Source organism: Crocodylus siamensis, chromosome 2 (genome assembly GCF_052110815.1).
Source record: "Crocodylus siamensis isolate JL-2025a chromosome 2, ASM5211081v1, whole genome shotgun sequence".
NCBI classification, from domain to species: Eukaryota; Metazoa; Chordata; order Crocodylia; family Crocodylidae; genus Crocodylus; species Crocodylus siamensis.
Window position 1 is genome coordinate 94,557,568 of NC_143396.1, and position 19,278 is coordinate 94,576,845.

Genomic DNA, 19,278 nt, shown 5'->3' on the forward strand with positions numbered 1-19,278 from the left:
CACGCACAAATCTGGGGGTCATGTGCTCACCCATGCCCTCATCCTTGAGAGTATCCACAGTGGTAGGGAGCTGGCCTGCCCCCTGCATGATCTGTTCTGCACCCTCACTGAGCAGGCCTCAAGTGCCCTCCCCACCACCACCATAGCGTTACCTGCAGGCAGCTGAGGGAGCAGCTCTCCACCACTGCCTGGGGCTGTAGTCCTGGGCACATGCATGTGTGTGCACCCCTGCATCCCCCTCCCCACAGCCCCTTGCAGGCTGGAATTCTGCCAGCCTGCAAAGGGAAACCTGCTGCTTCCTGTGTTTTTCCACAGTGAACAGAAAACCTGGATCCCTGCATGATACTGGGAAGTCATGCAGTCCAGGACTTGGTGTTCCCATTTTGAGACTGTCCTGCCCAATTAGGGACAGGTGGTCACCCTACCGTCTTCCCGGGGGGGGGGGAGGGGGGGCAAGGGCCTTGGGCCCCACATATTCAGTGCCTATGGTCGAAAGGTTCAAACACACAGCTACAGAGCAAATCATGGCTGTTTGTCACCATCCCTTGGGATAAAAATATAGTGCAGCTTTGGTTAAATTTCACAGGCAAGGAGAATCTTTAGGTAATAGGGACTCATGAATCATGATAATTGGAGCACTAGCCTGCCTTGCAATAGCATCATTTTGGCTACAGCAGCTTCATCCTCCTGTTCCTCCCTAGGCCAAGAATCTTTAGGGGACACTAACTCTAGTGGTCTTTTACTTGCCTAATTCTCACTTTCCTGAAACATCCTTGAAGAGCAGATATGTGATCTAGTTCTGTCCAGGACATTATGCTATACCAAATCTTAAACGTCTGTCATTGCAAAGGGAAAAAAACCCAATTACTACCAAGGTGGTGGGGGGGGGGGAGTATTAATTTTTTAATACAGCTACCATTGTAATCTAACGATAGATTTTATAATTCTTAATTAAAACTCTTTCCATTCTTGAAATTAATAGTCAAACTTCACTGCTAATGGGCTCCCTCTATCATAAAACAAAGCCTGCTACCTTCTTCATGTTTCAATTTCTTTGTTATGTTCTTATGAGCTTGCAAATCTGTAATCACTTTGTGCCATTTGCAGTTCAACATGAGCAGGGCAGGATATAGTTGAGGAGCCTCAGTTTTAAGAGTTACAGTTCATATTTTAGTTTTGGTTATTGCTATTTAGGCATGATTACAAAATACAGCCAGTTAGAAGTTAAACTTAATCAAAATTACTTCTATTTTTAGTAAAACATTGCTAATCAACATTTTATGAGCAATTATTCCAAAAATAAAATAAAAATGAGAGTCAACAACTTTCTGTTTTAGCATGGCCATCTGTCATTTATAAAGACATCACCCCATTAACCTGTCTAATCACCTCTGTTCTTTTTTCAAAGGCAGTTAGGCAATTTTATAGTGAGGTCTCAATGTTCGCTTGATTAAATATGTTGTAAAAGAGCCTCCCTTGTGTTCTGCTTTGTGTGCATTTACACATGTAAATGTAATTATAAACACATCACTACTGTAAACTGCTTGCCCCCATTACATGACAGTATATGAACATTTAATTTCCTTCTGGTGAAAATTAAGCATTATATTTTCAAGGAACAATGACTGATATGGCTTCTTATATTAACATTTGTCTTAAAATACTCCAATTCCTGTTTCTTATGATAAATTTACTCATGTAGTGAAAAGGGGTTCCATATGTTGTTATACCACCTCAGAGCTGGTTATTGCTGGAAGAGATTGGAAGAATTCCAATGAAAAACAAAATGCGGCAAGAGCTAATGTTGGCAGGAACTTGGCTGAATTTAAATTTTAAAATGAAGGGTTGAATTCATAGTCATTCTTACCCTCAAGCAATTCAGACTATCTCTGATTTTTTTTTTTCTGTCTCTCCTCCTAATCCGGCTTTTACCTAAAGGCACCAGAGATATTATGGGCAAAATTAACCATGGCATAAGTGAATTCTGTTTACAACAGAACTAAATTTTGGTCTGATATCCTAAACAGAGAGTCTGCTAGTGAATTTTCACCAGTAACAAAAGGCCTGAAGCTTAGTGCAACCAGAGAATTGTATTGCCTGGCAAAGTCAAAAAAGTGTCTTAATTTTGGATTGATAGGTATTTGTTAGTTACTGACATACAACAAGGAATGCAAAATAAATGCAGTAGGATTCCAGCAATCAGCTTTCACTGCCAGCTTATTTATTTTAAATAAATGCGTAAGGCCTTATTCTATTTGCATTTACATGAGGTCAATAGAGTTACACTGGCATAAAATTGTCATAAGAAAAGAATGTGATCCATAATGCTCCCTCATCAAAGCCTGATCCTCTTTTAAAGACTTTGTTCTGGGAGTTGTTCTAGTGAATAGCTAGAACAAGCCCTCTTTGTAATACAAGTGAAACCTTTTCTGAGTAGGACGCCCTTACCATGATTGTAGGATGGTAGGAGCTGTACTACACAGCAGACCTGGAGTGTGGGGGGAAGGACAAGCCAAGCACACGTTGAAGAGGGAAGGAGTCATCCCAACCACTACCACTATGAGCAACAAGAAAGTCCCTCAGTGAGACACAGAATTTGGAAAATAAATGCATAGCTTAAAATATCCATGCATATACACTCATTTCCTCCATTAAGTATAAGAACAGAGGAATCAAGAATCTGTCCCCAGCCTAGATGCATGCCATATCGTCACAATTTTAAGGTAGTTTAGTTAATATAAATTAACCTGGTTAATAATGCCCCTTTTTTCTCTACCAGAAAAGACTGTGGTACAATTATTTATTTTTGTAATGTATGTAGAATTGAAAAATGTTATAGACTACTTTGTTGAAAGACATACTAACATTAGTAAGAAAAGGAACTTTCTGACATATCAGATTTATGTTATTAACAAAAGTGATTTAAAATACACTTCCTGATACGAGATGTTTAGATCAAGGAAACTCCCAATGAATACTAACACGCCAGGAGAGAATAGATATGAGAATGATATGGCTGCATTGTGCTACAACATTTGTTATGCTTACCAGAGATTGGGCAGATATCTAGTAGGGATGGTCTTGGTAAGCTTATTCCTGTCTCATGGTCAGGGAATGAACTAGGTGACCTCAAGAAGGTCTCTTTTCTCCTTACATTTCCATGATGATTAGGTAGCCAGCTATGGTCCATCACTATGCATTAAGTGCATTAATCCTCTCTCCCCACCTCCCCCTATATATTAGTGCATTACCTATAACATTTAGTTATCATGTCCCATTTCAATAAAGGAGAAGCACGGAAGGAAGACAAAATCTTCCAAATACTTTCACATCAAAGGGAAAGCAGCTGAATGAATTATTTTTGCAAAATCTTGATGAAAAAAGGCATTTTGTTCAGCTTACATTTTCAGCTTGGTGAATGTTGCATTTCCCCTTTTTGAAAAGATGTAATAAAATGTTACTTCTTCCTCAGATATGAAATCAGAACAGATTGTACATGCAACTACAAATATACTTGCTGATTAATTTTTAAATAATGAGAATGTGAGTCTTGCCTAAGGAATGAGTAAAAATGTAGTATAGAATATGAATGAATTGAAGGACTAAAAAGCTGACACTTCCCAGACACATATGCCAAAAGATACATAATAGAAACCTTGTTCTGTGATAAAGGATTCAATAATCAATGCTATTACAGAACTACTTAGTGTGGTCCTACCATGAAAAGTGACTATAAAAAAATCCCAGCATTGTGGGATTTAATATTCATGGCAACTCAATTATTTCAGTATCAAATCTGCTGAGTTTTGCAAGAACAAATGTGTACTTTACTAACTTCCAGTCCTATAAACTCATTCTGGGGTCATATAGTCAAGCTGGGTTCTTTCCACCTCATGCATCATTACTTGTAATTGAACATCATTAGGCAAAATTGTGGCATCAGCTACACCTGGCGTTCAGGGAAAAATAGTCTTTTACTTGCAAAATCAACACGCTTGCTATGAAATCAAGCACTGTGTTACCTTCATTGAAGTTACAGGTTAAAAATTCAGAAAAGTGTCAGTTATGTAGCCAAAGCCTTTTATAAAGAGGGAAGGAGAGAGAGAAGTGTATACTTTAAATACTGTACGTTTAAAAAAAAGAACTAGAAAGGATAAATCTGCATATTAGCAAGCTCTGAAGCAGAGTTTAGAAGTGGTAGAAGATTTTATCACACAGAAACCAATCAGGCCCACCCTGTTTAATTTGCATATCAATGAATATGTTGGAAGTAACAATTAAGAAACAGCATGTAACTATTCCCTGTGGAGAACTATTTAAAACACAGTTTTTCCAAGTACAATTAAAAATCAGAAAAAGAGCATGCAAGAGGACAATGCATTGCAATTAAAGAAATATTACGCTATGCTAGTTCATACCAAAACATTTCAGTTCCAGCAATAAAGTAGAACAAAAATTAGTATCTAAATTGACTTTATTTAGAATAATTCCAGAACATTTGTGGTATTCCTCATGTGTAATGCATACTCAGCTTTATTTTGAAACTGTATTTTCCAGCTTGATTGTGACTGATATATTCTTTAATAAAACTGGCATAAATATGAATATCTATCTTGGGAGCTAGAGAAAACTAGGGCCAATACAAAGCTGTTTAGGAACATAAATGACTTCTGTTGGGCCTAATGTACCTGTATACCTACCTCAAATTTAAATCCAGCGGGAGTCAGACGTCTAAATACCAGGCCTAGAGTCCTCTCTACATGTTACATGTATGGAGCAATTAATTTAAACCAACCACATGTGCAATGTAATGATCAGGCCATAAAAAGATCTGTCCAGCTATAAGTTACAGCTGGAAAATCTGTAATAACTTTAGCTGATTTCTATCTAGTTTTAATTTGCATGTGTAGTAAGTTAGCTAGGCCCCTGCAACTGGGAGCCCCATCAACTGACAGGGCTCCCAGCTGTGGGGGTGCACCATGCACTGCCACAGCTGGGAGTCCCACAGCTGATGGGACTTGCAGCCACAGCAACCATGGGGCACTGGTGTGAATCCCATCAGGTGTGGGGCTCACAGCTGTGGGAGCTTGCAACTTTCTGGTACAGGGGGTCACCTAGGATGGTGATTCAGGGCTCCCCCTGCACCAGCAATAAGGCATGATTGGATCTGATGCCAGATCCCACAATCTTGCCTTCTGCCATGTACATATAGCATGGCAGGAGGCATGATCTGTGTAGATTTGTGCATCAGACCCTATCATGCCTTTACGAGAACATCTAGAGGGGCCCTAAGTGGTAAGTGACCTTGACAAAGTTGCACAGGAAATCTGTAGCTGAATAAGGTAATGAAATCCGGTCTTTCACTTGTGTCCTAACCACTGGATAATCCTTCCTTTGAGTGCAATGTACGGAGTTCTATTACAACCACAGGGGAATAACTCAGGCCCCAAACTTCTAACTACACAGAACCCAGTAAAGGCACTAGAGCTCTGAGTGGGAGTGCAGAGGATGCCCGTACCAAAGACTGACTGACTGTATGACTATCTCTATTGATGATAGATAAAAACATGGATTGTACTTGGTATCAATAATAGAATTGCTCCATTGGAAGCATAAGTAGCTGAATCATAAACAAAATACTTAAAATGTCACGGAACATTTGTACAGCTCTCAGACTATTAATGGGTGCATTACATGTAGGATAGCTGGTGTGGGTAGGGTTTGAAGAGTCACATATAGTAATATCATGCCTCCATAACCCAGATGGAGAAAAAAAATATTAGTACTGGCACAGTACCTGGGAGCTTTAATTGTGACATAGGACTCCACTGGGTAAGGCACTCTGCAAGCATTTTAAAAGAAGACAGTTACTTTCCCAAAGAACATGTAAGCATAAGATAAAGAGATGCCAGATTGGTTGCAGACCACCAAAGGCTGTCAAAATAAGGCCCATGGGCCAGATCTACCCTAGCAAAGGATTGTACCCAACCTATGGACTAGGCACAGGGGGCAGCCCAGGCTGTGGCATGTTTGGCTGCCCACAGGTGAACTGCGGGGCTGGGGTAGCACTGTGGCCAGGCTTACTTCCCAGCAGCCACTGCTAGGTTCAGCCCTGCCCCCCAGGCACCCTGACCTCTCCATCCTGCACCTACTGCTGGGGGCGCTGGATGGAGTGAGTAGGCAGGGTCTCTGTGGAAATCAGCCAGGACCCATGTGGGCAAGGTGTGCTTGACCAGGCGGATAGGATGGGGCTGCAGGTGGTTGGGGAGCTGCTCCCCACCTATCCGTAGCCCTGTCCCATTCACCCCACCAAACACACTGTGCCCATGTGAGTCCCAGACTAGTCTCCATGGAGTCCTCAGGATCTCCGGGTGGTGATAGTTTGGGGCCTGGCCTTGGGGCACAGCCACTTAGGCAGTTGTAGTAAGCTGTTGTGGACTTGGGGGGAGGTGGAGGGTGTGCTAGCCTGGCTGGCATGGCCGGGGGTGGTGTTGATTCAGCCCATGACAGCTCACCATAACTCCCTAAGTGGCCCTCCAGCCCAAATACTTACCCACCCATGTTGCAGACTGTTACAAGAACACAAAGAAACAATTAAACCAAACAGTTCATAGTCCAGCAGTAGTCTCTCTCTTGTCAGGAAAGGTGTTTTTCTTCTGTATGCATTATAGCAAAGGAGAGTGGTAAGAAGAGATTTGCAGGAGGGTGTTGAGGTAACTTTGGGGAAGCTCCTCCCAAGCACGAAGGACAGTTTGGGAAAAAGCATAAAGGGGCTTGTTCAAAAATCTAATATTTGAGCAATAAAAACTTCTACCATGGGCCAGTTGAAGGGCCAGTAATGCTTTATCACTGTCTGAGAGAAAACAGGTAGGAGGCAGATAAACTGTTAAAATGCTCTGAAAGTGAAGATGAGCGGTTTTATATTTGACATCAAACATAGCAATGAAGAAATAGTGTTGCATTAACTGTAAATGAAATACAGGGACCTGTTGCTATTGGTGCTGGATAAGAAAAGCCCTGAGATAGTGCTGCTTTTCTGTAAAAGAATGGTGTTTACATTCTCTTAGCATTCTGCTGCTGTAGGCTTCAAAGGTATTTTGACTAGTAATGGCGATGCAGGAAGCAACAAATTATACTCCTCAAAAAAGACAAAGCAACATGAAGGTTTTGATGCATCTGAGAGAGATTTCCAAAGCAGCCCAAGGTGCTAGGGATGACTATCACTGCAGGGAAGATAGGGTTTTCTGTGTCATGGCTCAGATTATACTGAATTATAATTGTTAAATACATAAAACAGGGTTTGGAATGGAAACAACAAACCTGGGGTAATCTATAGCGGTTTCAGAAGGAGTTTTTGTAATGACCCCAAATTACCTGTGTTTTCCCAAATGTTTAGTTTTTGACTGTTACAGAAATGTGAGGTTTACTGTCTATCTGAATTAGGGATGCACACAAAACCTAAATCTCATCTATTATATAGTTATAGTTCTACACATACCATACACAATGTCAACCTAGGTAAATATGCTAGGTACCAAACTTTAAGTGGGCTATCAAGTCCTAGAATCCTGTACAAAAATCTTCTGCACCTGCTATTTAGTCATGCTGCTGCACCAAGTGCATCTCCTTAGCTCTAACTCAGGAATGTAAAAGGATTTCTCTAAGTGAGTGTGACTGAGGCATCAAATAGGAGGCTCTAAACAAAAAAGTGTTTAGAAACAGTCAGTTTAGATTCATGTTTCACTGTTCTTATGATAGGAAAAGAGGGAACCTGTGCAAGTGATGAATAATATATATGCGCTGTCAACAATGGGACAGCTAATCTTTCATATTTAGTAAGACCAGTCTAATTAGTAACTAAGCAAGATACAATGAATTCTCATTTCAAATGTGGGCTCAGAAAAGGTAACATAAGAATACTTGTAGATTTCTACATATAGATCTAAAAAAAAAGGATACCTCTCTAAGCTTGGATCTGTTTTACCTTTCACAGAATGAGTATGCTATTGAATGAAAGGAGTTGGAGAAGCCTATTATACCTAGCTGCATCCCCTTCTTTTGAATGTATTTGGTTTGGATGTTTTTAAAATGATATTCTGACTAGAAAGTAAGTGTGAGTGGACAAGACTGGGCAAATCAACCTGGGTTGAGAGCAAAGGAAGGTCTCTCACTGCAGTTATACTTTCCAGTTCTCTGAATAAAAATGTATGTTAAACAAACAAGGGCTTTTATCTGGTTACTGTGCTAGCCTTAGAAATGGTTTGTGTATAATTATAATGAAATGCACTCAGACCACTGTAGCTAAAATGTGCTAGCACTTCCACTACGAAGCTTTATTTTTACATGTTAATTTAATAACCATCGTAAACACTGTGAACTGAAATGGAATGAAATGGATTGGTCAGAAATATTTTCTAAGGTTACTTGGGGGGAAAAAAAGCAAGAAAAAGCTTTTGATAGCTGTAGCAAGAAGAATTTCAGAGATTAGGGAGTAAATGCAAAATATGTGAGAGGAGGGTATGCAAGAATGTGATTTTGAGAACAAATAATACTGGTGCCTCAGCTGAGATAAGGGTAAGGAGAGGACGAGTACACTGAGCTGTAGAGGCATGTTGGCAATTTAGTGGTAGAGAAAAGTTAAATTGAAAAAGATACACATTTGAGAAATAGTCTGCTTGGCAAAATGAAAGGATACAAATTAACTAACTGGCATATCCTGAGACACTAGTGGGCACATCTACATATTGCCCTACAGCAACATAATGATGCACTGCATCACCGTACAGCACACTGGTGACAAAGTGATCATGTGGGTCTACACGTGATCACCAGCTCCATCACTGTAGCAGCATGGTCCCCAGGTAAGCACGCTACTATGGCAATGTAGCAACAAAATCTACCTGTGTGTTGCACACACAACACAGTACCTGGAAAGGGAAAATACCATGACCAATCAGATGGTTTTCTAGTTGCAGGGGAAAAACACTTTTTGGCAAGGGGTACTACCTTAAACCAGGTAATGCATAGTTAAACCTCCTACTTTTATTTCCAGTGAGAAGATCTTAGCTATAAGCAAACTTTATAGAAAGCGGAGACTCCTCCCTAGCTTGTTCCTGTGGCCACGTGGCCGAGGGCAAGTGAAACTCAGAGGCATCCAAACCCCAAAGCTCTGGGCTTGGGCCTGCATGTAGGATGCCTGCCAAAGGATTTGGAAGCATCTGAAGCCACAGGTTGGGGCGAAGAATGTTTGCCAGTAATAGGGCCACATATGGTTCTTGAATGATTCATGGATTTGGAATTGATTTGGCTGATTGACTTGGGATATGAAAAATGCTATTAAAAAAAAAAATAAGGCGCAGTAATCGCCTGTACTGCACCATGCTTTAGTACTTCCAAAACGCATTGTTGGCAATGTTCAGTACATATGGCGATGCTGCTATGGTGCTGAGCTTTAGTACCTCCTTGTGGAAGTATTAAAGTCCAGCGCCATAGCAACGTTGCCATACAGCGACGTGTTAGATGCAGCTTGTATGCGCATCTCCTTGACTTTAAGCCAGGGGTGGGCAAAATACAACCCATGGGCTGGATCTAGCCCGCTAGGCAATTTCATTCAGGCCATAGCGCCCCCCAATGAACTGCACCCTGCCCACAAGGGTGGGAGCAAGGCGCCCAAGTGTACAACACCCCAACATACCCTACTGGGCCTCGCTCTCACCCTCTTGGGCAGAAGGGCTCTGCATAGCCAGCAGGTTCCAGGTGGGGCTCCTGCTGCAGCTAGAACTTGCTCACTTGGAGCAGCAGGGAGTGGGAGTGGGAGCGGGACAGCAGCGGCAGAGGCAGCATGGAGCTCAGCTGGGCAGGGGGTGGGGGTGGGGGTGTAGGGACCTCCTACTTTCCCACCATGGTATGTAGCACCAGCAGGCAGGAAGGTCAGGGTGCTCATGCCTGGCACAGGCTCTCAATGAGGCACGGCTCCAGCCAGTCCTGTGCAGGGGGAGGGAGCAGAGCCTGCCCCGTCCCCAGGGTCCTGTGCCTTGGGCCCATAGCTCCAGCACTCACAGAGGGGCAAGCCCCGTGCTGGAGCCTATTGCCTCCCCCACCCCCTGCTGCACAGGTCCCCGCACTGAGCCTGGAGTGGAGGGAACCCCACACCCTGCTTCCCCATGGAGTCTTGCTCTCTTTCTTGCTGGACTCTGCAGAGAAACAGGGGGCCGCGCTTCCTCCACTCCTGGCTGAGTGCAGGGACCTGTACAGCAGGGGGCAGGTAGGCAACTAGCTCCAGCATGGGGTTTCCTCCGCTGTGAGTGCTGGAGCTGCAGGCATGTGGCGTGGGGTCCCAGTGATAGGGCAGGCTCTGCTCCCTCCCCCTGTGCAGCACTGGTTCCTTCCTCTTGTGCAGCACTGGCTGGAGCTGTGTTTTTGATAGCTGTAGCAAGAATTTCCAGGCACTTGCACTGGGCATGAGTGCCCTGACCTCCCTGCCTGCTGTTGCTGCTGGCAGCTGGGGCTGCATGCCATGGGGGGAGTGTGTGCAGGGTCCCTATACCTTCCCTGACACCCCACACACCCACACCCTGCCCCCACAACCTCAACCTACATATACATATACTCCAACATACCCCATGCCCCCTACACAGCCACATCATCTCACAACCCCCCCACACGTGACACCTTTATTTTTGAGTTATGCAGTTCCTTCTATATACAGTCAACAATCATAAGTCATGACAAATATTCTTTGTAATAAAATTAAAATATATTATAGTAGGTGCTTGACTTCTAGTGTATGATTTGTTTTTTTTCTGGTTCTAAGATGGTAACCCCCTCCCAAAAGTAGTATTGGCGGGGGGGGGGCAGCAATGAGAGGGACTTCTGGTGGCAAAGGTCAGGGGTTAGGGGGCAGATCTGAACAGGATGTGGTTCAACAAGGATAGGTGCAGAGTGCTGCACCTGGGGAGAGGGAACCAGCATTATGGTTACAGGTTAGGGGCTGACCCTCTCAGCAGCACAGAGGCAGAGAGGGATCTTGGAGTCAGGATTGACTCCAGGATGAATATGAGTTGCCAATGCGACGAAGCAATAGGCAGAGCCAACCGCAACCTGTCATGCATCAACAGGGGCATCGCTAACAGGTCCAGAGAGGTCTTGCTCCCCCTCTATGCGGCACTGGTCAGGCCGCAGCTGGAGTACTGTGTCCAGTTCTGGGCGCCACCCCCCCCCCACACAAGAGGGACGTGGAGAACCTGGAGAGGGTCCAGAGGAGGCTACTCGTATGGTTGGGGGTCTCTGTGGCCGGCCCTATGAGAAAAGGCTGAGGGACCTGAATCTCTTCAGTCTCCACAAGAGGAGACTGAGGGGGGATCTTGTGGCTGCCTACAACCTTATCAGGGGCCACCAGCAGGGACTCGGGGAAAGTCTGTTCACCAGGGCCCACCTTGGAGTCACCTTAAATGTACACCTTGCTGGGGTCATTTGACCCCAGTACTCTTTCCTCCCATGGCAGGGGGTCGGACTAGATGATCTGCTCAGGTCCCTTCTGACCCTAGAAACTATGAAACTATGGAACCAGGAACAATGGCCACAAGCTGAGGAAGGATAGGTTTAGGTTAGATATTGGGAAGAACTACTTCACTGTAAGTGTGGCCAGAGCCTGGAATGGGCTTCCCAGAGAGGTGGTGCTCTCACCTTCCCTGGAAATCTTCAAGAGGAGACTGGATAGGCACCTGGCTGGGGTCTTATGACCCCTCCTACCCCCAGTGCTCATTCCTGCCCATGGCAGGGGGTCAGACTCGATGATCTGTCTAGGTCCCTTCCGACTCATTGATTCTATGACTTCTGGTTCCACTGTAGTGACCAGGGGGTGGGGCAACTGTCAAGGGGTGGAGATATCTATGCAGCCCCTGACAGCTTGCCAAAACTTGTTAAGTGTCCCTCTGCCTAAAATAACTGCCTGTCCCTTCTTTAAGCCAGCTTGTTCTCTTAGCTGTGTGAGGAAACAAGTGTCTCTGTACTCTTCAGGAAAGGCCACTAAACCAGATCCATAGTTCCTTCTTTCTTTATAAGCCAAAAAAGGATAGCTGTCAGGGAATGAATAGCTCTGGGTTGGGATCAAGTAAGTCTCAGTGTCATTTGCTCTGCACCAAATTACTGGAAAAATCTCTTGCATGCTGGAGAATCTAACTGTAGGCAATAGTATCTGAGGATGTTCTGTTGTGCTCCTCTACCAGACACAGCTAGAGGGAAATGTACCAGAGCCAGACAGTTATTATGGTAGGATGATCTCAGTCCTTGGACCGTTGGAGTTACTGTGAGCACTTCTTTCTACATATCCTACTGACTATGGTGAATTTCCTTTAAAAAGTGCCTTTATGATGCTGGCAACAGAACAGCCTATGGGAAGGAACTGTAAACCACCTTAAATCTCATTGCTTACAGGCCTCTCTGACCATTATATTTGCAACTGGTTGATGAAAAAAGTAGCTTTTACTTGTGGGAATATGATCCTGTCTGTCTGACAAGGAAGGTACGGTTTCATTTAACTTATTTACATGCTTTCCCTCCTCCATTGTTTGTCAGATTGATAACAAGGAAAACTAAATGAGTTATATGCAAAATGAAAGAAGAACTGGAAATGAATAAGCTCTGTGGTACACCCCAGCATTGCAGCTGATACCTGGTAACTTTTAGGAATGAACAGTTATTTTGGGAAGTTTCCAAATAAATGACCAATAAGAACACTTGGGGGATGTTGCTGTGCTGTAGGCAACCTGGGTGTAAATTTATATTCAAGGTGCAAGACAGTAGGGAACAGGCCCTTAGATGAAGGGGTATCCTCAACAGAAAGGAACTGGAGAGAGCAGAGTTTTCCAGGAGTACTTTCATAATACCATTGTGCCTGCAAGAATACTATAGTAGCTGATGGGTTAGGTATCTTGTCATTTACTAACTCAGTTACAGATTAAGGAATTGTGGATACCAATTGCTTACGTTTCCACATCACAACAATACTGAAACACAACGTTTCAGCTCCAACAATACTGTAACTGCGAAAGTAGAATCTCTTTTTCAATTATTCCAGTTTACCATTTAAATACATTAGCCAGACAAAATTAAAGCAAAGTGTAACTGTTTTAAAACAATGTTATTTGAACCTGTCAGCCTGAGGCTCAAGAGAACATTTCAACACAAAGGAAATGCTGGGGCATAAAGATAGCACATAAGGATGTAGCTATTCTGTTCCTTCACCTTGCACAAGGAGAATCTTTGCAGAACCTGATTTACTAGCTTTTTAGCTGCTTTACTGCCTCAAGCAAAGTAGTGACAGCAGAGCCAGAAATCTGGTTCAGTGTATTGGGAAGGCTGGCCTGAGGGCAGTAGAAGATCTTGAGAAGAGAAGAGCAAGATGTCAGTGTGTAACAAGCCTGTTGGGAATGCTCTTTGATGCAAATGTCATCTTGGCTACTCTGTTAATTTTGGTTGCTATGCTGATTCATGGATACTTCACCATTTTTTTTAACTGGCAAGAATATTGGGACACGTGTTCAAAACCAAAACATTCTTAGAGGTTTCCCTAGACCTATAGTTAGCTGCAGATAGGCTGTGCACATATGTTCAAAGAAACTCGGAGAATCCTCCTTGTCTTGTTTTCCTGTTTAGAAAAACTTACCCAGAGCCATGTGTACAGACATTTAAATGCTGGAGCCCTGAAGAGCTGAGATTTTGCAGTACCGATACATGCAGCCAGGGAAGCATATTGGCATGCTCTGCAGACTCCCTTATTCTGCCTGGTGACAGATGTTATTAGTTACACCCCAAGGAATTATGCACAGAAAAATTCAAATTTATGCAAAATGAACTACTTTTTTTAATAAATGAAACTCTGAACCTTCTTTAGAAATATATGCAGGTACTTTGTATTTATACAACTATATATAATACATTTTATCACAGAATCGTTAGTGCTTTAGCATTCTACTAACAAAAAATAAAAATGTGGACCAGCAGGTGTAATTTTTAAATCTAAATAAAACCATTAGGACTTGTTATACTGAGACTAAATTTTATAATTTTCAGCAAAATTAATCTTTTTTTTCTTTTTCAGTAAATTAGACACTAATTTCTTTTCAAAGTTCAAAAACAAAATCAATTAAACAAAGGAGTGCAAAGAGTCCTCATGTGCAATGTGACAAAATTATTGCAGTTATATTGGGTTCTTCACATGGTATAATACTTTGTTGGTATTTTGACAAGTCAGTCAAATAAATACTATAATAATAATAATGAATATGTATCTGTTAACCTAAAGCAGTGACTCTCCCAAGAGAAACCAAATGCCCCTATGAAATCCTTGTTAATGTCTCTAGTCCTAAGGGTACAGCATAAGATAAAGTAGAACATATTACTACAGTTGGATAGCTAAGACCTTTTACAGTCATTGTCCCTTGGGAGAGTTGCTTCTGTCCCAGGAGAAACCACAAGTGTACAGATATTCAGGCTTTTTTCTTGAAGTAAAAATGGCCACTCCAGGAGAAAAATAACCTGGGAACAACCAGGGTTCAATCACTCCGGGGAGTTTTCCCCTGGGACAGCAAATGTCTATACATCCTGTAAAATAAACAGTAAAATAGAAGGAGAGTCTGTACAAGCCACAACAAAAACAGTCTTTCTTGAGTTGGTTACTGAAAACTTGTAAGCAGTCAGTTTGTGGATACAGACAATAGAAAATCTCTTTTTAATAGTGGTGGTTTTGCTATATCTGTTTAATTTTGCATGGTTAGGCTCTGTTAACATTTAAGAATTTGATATGGAGGGTAAAGCAGCTCATTAGGTAGTAGCAAATATTTTTGCTTAAAGAAAATCCAATCTCTGTCCAATTATTTCTATTTTCTGGGTGACACCTGCAAATGGGGTTATTTTTTAGTCCTGTATCTATAAAGTTCCCTTTCATCGGTGACTTGTCAATTCAAGAAACTGTTCCAGGGTGGAACACCCCTTTCAGGCTATTCCTGTTCAATTATCACACCCATCTGAAAGGAAATCAAATTAATATAAAACCCAACAAGTCTCTCAGTTTAGTTAGAGAGCTACAAGGTGAGATATGGTTCTGCAGAAAAAAAAGACTGGTGGTTTTGAAATGTCCTTCTTTTAGTGCTAGGAGAGGGAAAGGGAAAAACAAATTATATGTGTGTGGATCAAAGTTTTCTGCTGAAGAATGAAGTTGTTCCCCAAAGGGATTTGGGGATTGCAGTGAGGCCTAGAGTAGACAGCAGCACCTGCTAGGCTGTTTCTTCCAAAATAAGTTTTTGGGCATTGAGTGGGTGTGGATTCCTTTCATCTTCCTCATCTTCCTTCTCTTCTGCCATGCTTTGAGATTTAAACCCTTGTTCTGCCTTTGAAAGTGCCTTCCTTTGTTAAAAAATGTACAAGGCTGAAAGCATCAGATACACTGGCATTTGTTTCCCCAGCTGACAGTCTCGGGCACTTACTAGCTTTTTGCATTCCCTCTCCTCCCCACCTGCTTCTGAGCCTTTTAAACTTGGTTCCAGTCTAACTTGGTGAAAGAGTACAGAAGCAATAACAGAGCCCAGCTAAGGCACGCAGAGGGAGGGAAGCACAGTTACTGATATTGGTCTCTTCTAGCAGAAGACGGTAGGAAGTTGTTGAATTTTTTGTACCCGATACAGGAAGTGACCAGGAAATGCAGGGTGTTGGCCAGGAGTTGTACAATTTTACATATGTATTCATATTAGTGAAAACTTAAGATTTAACTTGGGAAGCCAAATCAATAACATAAAAAGAGAAACAGCACCACTAAAGAGAAGCTACCTGCATTCAGAACCAGAAAAGAGAGAGAAACATGCCCGCTTTTACAGTTTCTCAGATATTCGCACCTGGAGCAGGGTCCTGAAATTCTCCTACTGGGCCTTTTACCTTGTCTTAGAGCCATAAAGAGTCAAGATTTCCTCCCTCCTACTCCAATCCCTGAGGGAAATTAAAATCCCTGCCCCTCTCCTGTCTTGCCACATTCTCTGGTCCTTCTGGTAGGGTGGTGATGAAATCCAGTGGTTTTAAGGTGTGCCTGTTGAATTCTTTGCTGGAAAGTGATGAGGCAATGAAAACAATACTGCTGTTCTGGCAAAATACTGAAATACTCCAACAAACCCTTGCTTAAGCAGGCTTAGTGTATCAATGTAGTCTGGCAGTGAAATATGATCAGGATATAAAATTTCTTTTACTATTTGGGTGTAGGATGTTTATATCTGACTTATCAAGTCAGCCTAGACACGAATTACTGTACCTCTTCTGGGAAACAATTTTCTTTGTCCATGTTGCAGCAGCAGTTATGCAAATGATCATACTTTGTGAGAAAGATCTATAATGTTTATAGTGTGAATAAAAAGCTGCTGAGTTGTTGTCCAGGACTTACACATGTGCTCAGGTCCTTGGAATCTTGTGATGGCAAAACTGAATTGTTTTGATGTCTTAAAAACCCTCCCAAACCTCTAGCTGTACAATTGTGAAGAAAAGCTTGAAACATGAAAGAAGCATGCTATATGCAGCAGCTGTTGACTGCAGGAAACCTGGTACAACTCTGGGAGGAATGAACTGTACCTCTGAATAGGTGAATCGTTATGAACCAAAAAGGAGCCAACATGATCACTTAGACCAGTGGGAGCCAACTTTTTTGGCAGCTGTGCCACAATTAGCCCTGCACCCCCGCAAATGCTACTCTGATCCCTTTCCACTGCCAAATCTACTGCTCTGCTTCCTATGTGCTACTGTTGCCTTCTCCTTCCCTGATTTGCTGCATGTCACACATATAGGCTGTCCATGCTACTTATGGCATGTGCTGCAGGCTGACCAACTGACTTAGTATTGTACCCTGACCTGGGTGATACAAGGCATAGGACTTCCCTGAGCCACAAAATATTTTTTTAAAACATAACTCAGCTTGCTTAAAAAAAACAAACTTCTAGTGATGAGAGAACCTATCACAGTTACAAATATGCCATTTCACTGTTTTAATTATCCTCACTGCTTAAAAGCTCATGCTTAATTTCTAGTATGAATTTGTCTAGCTTCCACTTACAGCCATTGGATTTGGTTTTAACTTTATCAGCTAGAAACTTTTTTATGGCTTTTCCCTTTCCTGTATTTATGTACTGTGATCAAGTACCCCCTTAATTTTGATCTTTCTGGAATTAAATCGATTAAACTTGTTGAGTGTTAAGCAGTAGAAGTTATTTTTCAAGTGCTTTAATAATTTTTGCTGATCTTCTGGGAACCTTCTTCTCATTACCAACCTCCTCCTCAAATGGCAGATGTCAGAACTGAACACAGTGTGGCGGACTTACTGATAACAGCCTGGCATGCCGGGCTTGGGAAAATCTTTATTGTGATTGGTGTAGCATTCTCACCAATCAGACAATGGCTGGGGAGGGGATTACCCCACCCCTACACAGGGCAAAGTGGAGAACCTAGACTTGATTGAGGACTGGACTTTGCAGGTCCGACAGCACTCCAGAGGCAGAGCCCCTGGAGAGAATAAAAGAACAGTGTGCCCAGCCTATGAGCAGATGCGTCAAGGGATGGAGATGAGAGTGGGGCTAAGAAGAGCTGGGGAAGAGCTGCTCAGAGGGTGGATGCTGCTGCCCTGAAAAGCCCCTGTGGACACTTCTCATTGGACAGGACAGGCAGATGGCTTCAACCCCAGTTGGTGCACAGTGCAGAGCATGAGGCAAGACCCTGGGAGCTGTGAGAGACAGCTTGGGTTTCCAGCAACTTGACAGCGCATGGAGCCAGATCCTAGGAACACGAGGCTTGGGTTTGCAACCCCTGGTGTGCGGCTACGGCTCCTGGTGCATGGAGCCAGCGAGACTCCAGGAGCCATCCACGGCAGCTTGAGATTCCAACTCCTGGCATGTGGTGGGGAACCCGGTGCAGGAGATGCGGCACAGAGGGTCCAGGAGCTGACCAAGCCCCAGAGCCCCGCGAGGTGGTACAGGCCTCCAACCCTGAGCAAAAGCCAAAGCCCCCAAAAGCACATGATGGTACTCAAGGCCCTGAATAGGGAGAGTCCCAGAAGCCAGAGGCTCTGGAGGCTTCTCTGAACAAGAAGCCACTCACCTAAAGGGATGAGGAACCCCACCTGGGCATCGGATTTGTGAGTTGCTGGAGAACAGGGCTCCCACAGGGGAGGGGAAGTCCTTCTTGGCTAGAAAGGGGTTCCTGGAGAGGAGGTCCAGGGACGGTCCGTTCCGACTTTGTGGGCTGCCTAGGGGCTTGGTGTGAGGCCCAAGGGGCAATAAGGTCTTCCCTCACAGGTCACTAGAGCGTAATCCAGGCCCCAGGAGGGGACCTTGGGGATCCTTTTAACGGTTTAAAGTTACTTGTATGCTTATGTGCCTTATAGTGTATGATACTGTGCCTTATATTTTGTGTACTGTATCCTGTGAATTGTGTGCTTCCATATCAGTAAGGAAACTAGCATTAGAGTGTAAAATCTATATTGAGGTCCTGCTGGGAACCCTCCCCATTACCTACTTGTGTTTACTTATAACTTACCTGAACCCTAGTTGTGGTCATCCCGTTATATAACCGTTTACCATATTACAATTGCAACGTTGGCTATTACAACTCTAACCCCTATAATAGTATGTAGCGAAATAAGGTTATTGGTCCTATATTATCTTAAACATCTGCATCAGTTGCATATTAAGTTATCCTTTAAGGTTCCTTGTAAATATTAATACATTTGTATATAGTTAAGCTATCCCTTGTCCTGGCATGATTCTATAGGGAATAGAGGGAACCGGCTGGTATTTTGCAGATCCCTCTCACAGCAATGCTGCCTAGCTACCTACCCATTCTATTTGGAGAGGGGACCACATACTTGGGTGTGCCCAGGTTACACAATATTCTGGCAACACTGAAAGACAAGGTTGAACATGGGAGAACATGAAACATGATGCATACACGGACCACCAAAATAATTTCAGCAAAGTGTATGTATGTGTCTATGTGGAGCCCTCACTGATACTGCTACTCAGTGGCACTGTGAGAGCAGCAATGGCAGCCTAGTCCCTAGAGTCCTGTTTTTGCTTAAGGTAGTAGCTGTCCTACCTTCTCTGAGATGGGTCCCACCCAGCACTGTACATACCTAGACTCGTGGCAGCCCCAGGCGAACTTTTAGTATCAGGGCTTGCCTTTGCCACAGATAATTATGATAACAATAGTTTTTTAAACCAGTTTCAGGCCCCCTTTCTGTCCGGACTCCAG